General features: G+C 33.4%; 1 protein-coding gene across 10 annotated transcripts in view; it reads left to right on the forward strand.

Annotated features, from left to right (window-relative positions):
* Positions 1 to 2,500, forward strand: part of LOC135219691 (NAD(+) hydrolase sarm1-like) — a 703,407-nt gene that overhangs the window by 577,785 nt on the left and 123,122 nt on the right. The window lies entirely within an intron of this gene.

Consider the following 2,500-nt stretch of genomic DNA (forward strand, 5'->3'; position numbering starts at 1 on the left):
ACAGAGTAATTGAAGTGGTTATTCTTCGTATTTAATAATGTTTGAATTGCAATTTTCAGTCATGTCCAAGTTAACTGCGGAATCTTATTAACAATCTTATTACCAGTTAAAGTGCGATTTATTTTGTCATAATTTAATTATTCACTTGAGTGTATTGTGATGTATGGACATCAAGTTTTACATCATGGATCAGATTACTTTCTAGCGTTAGACTGCGATCATATGTATTTTTTTCGAAATAATAATAGCTTTACCGTAGGTATACGGTGTTCAATGTGTAGTTTTAATTTTTTCGTGAATAAAGTAACCTAATATTTAAATGTTTTAGTAATATTTTTTATTTTCTGAAAGTCACTCTGGCCACGTAGCATCTGCCAAAAATAATTCTGCTTTACAGAATGTATTTCAGTCGAAATGTAATTGAGATATAGGGGCACATGTGCTTGAAATTTGATGTTTCTAAATCGAAGTTAAGCTGTGTATATCCTCTGCTACGTTTATTGGCTGTGTGGATTTTTGTAGTCTATAAATGGTAGGTTACACTGGCGACGCAGGATGTAATAGCGACAGGCACAGGAAATGTAACTTTTATGGCGATGGGACTTGCCAGGAAAGTGGAATTATGCATGTCTGAATATGAAGAAGAACTGCATGCACTGTTCAGTGATTTGATTGGAGTTGTCTTATAAAACATTACGGGAGTTTTAATGCGATTAAACTGAAACAGAACTTCACCGCAAACCGTATTATTTTAACTAAAGTTTTATAAGCGAGTTTAAAGAAAGAATAGTTTTGTCTTCCAACGTTTCCTTCTTCTTTAATGACGAGAAACGAGGGAATTGGTGTTTATTTCTTCCAAAGAGCAGACTTTTTCCAGTGTCCCATTAACGTTTTTATCTCATGCTATTCGAACTTTTGCAGTATGTCATATGATATAAATTAATGTTCAAATGTTCTGGAAACCTTTCCTGTTTTTCTCACCCTCTGGGTCTTTTCCTGGAATCGATGTATATTATATATATATATTAGATATATATATATATATATAGTATATAATATATTATATATCTATATAATACAAATATACATATAATAGACACATACAATTACATAACATACATACATTCACTCTCTCTCCTCTCTCTCTCTCTCTCTCTCTCTCTCTCTCTCTCTCTACTATAGGCCTTCAGTGGGCAAGTGTCACAACGATACAGCCTTTAGAGGTCATTTTACTATATTATAGCTCTGCTCACATGTATCCAGACCGTAGTAGACGCCGGTACCTATTTACAGCTGATGTGCGGTCCACAGACATTACCCAAACTTGCCGCTCACTTCATTGCAGTCATCGGGTATGTGTTGGCCGATATCACCTTATAGACTAGCCTGATTTTCAGAAATTTTGACAACCTCGGGCATATTGGAGTCAACGCATTCAAATAAACTTTTCTAGTGTGTGTGTGTGTGTGTGTGTGTTTTGTGCTGAATTCATTTTTGCTGTTTGCCAAGTTGTATCTCTCAAGGTAACACTATGCGGGTAAATCCAAGATGGCCGCCATAAATTCAAAAGCATCATTTTTCGAGTTTCCGTCACCCATACGCTATCATTATGACTGCCATAAAACCTTATGAAATGCTATTATAAGGACATTACAAATTAGTTACTTTTTAATACTACTTTTTTCTTAAGTAAAAAAAAAAAAACGTAAATCCAAGATGGCCGACAACACATTTGAACATTCTTTCCTGAGAAAGTGAACAAATGTTAATGGTACAGGAATAATTTTTAATTGTTTAATGTTAAGGGTCAAACATCATCATCGTCATGACCATCGTTATCTTTATCATCATCATCATTCACCTTAATTAAATAACACAGAGGAATAATTTCGAATAGGAAATGAAACTAGATTGTTCTTGTTGAATAAAACATAAAGCGGTCATTGTCTCCTGAATCACACAAACATCATCATTTTGAAAACCGTCATCATAAAATAGCACGTAACCCACTAAACACTAAACATCATTAAAGAAGTTGATGCAGTAAATCACAAATATTTAACGAAACGAAAATAGCATATGAAAGAAAAGTTGACGCCTCCTAGACATGTAAATCCCAGATGGACACCTTAATTAAACTAAACAGCATAATTTGTAAATTATGACCTCATTCATATATCATATGACGACCATTAAACCCTATCAGATCCTATTATGAAGCCACTGTACATAAGCTATTTTATGGTTATTACTTTCCTCCTAATTGAACAAAGACATAAACTTAAATCTAGGATGTAGACGTGACCTCATTCAATCAAGCAGTCTGCTAGGAAGCAAATATTTAAAAAGAATTAATGATTTATGCAAATTAATTTTACTACTGCATTTTTTTAGCCCAAAGTAAAATTCTGTGACCTTCAAAACATAGGATTCAATAAAAAAAAATGTCTCTTTATCATTCCAGGAAGCAAAGATAACAATCAAATAAAATGGCAGCCAT

This window comes from Macrobrachium nipponense, chromosome 1 (assembly GCF_015104395.2).
Source record: "Macrobrachium nipponense isolate FS-2020 chromosome 1, ASM1510439v2, whole genome shotgun sequence".
Classification (NCBI taxonomy): domain Eukaryota; kingdom Metazoa; phylum Arthropoda; class Malacostraca; order Decapoda; family Palaemonidae; genus Macrobrachium; species Macrobrachium nipponense.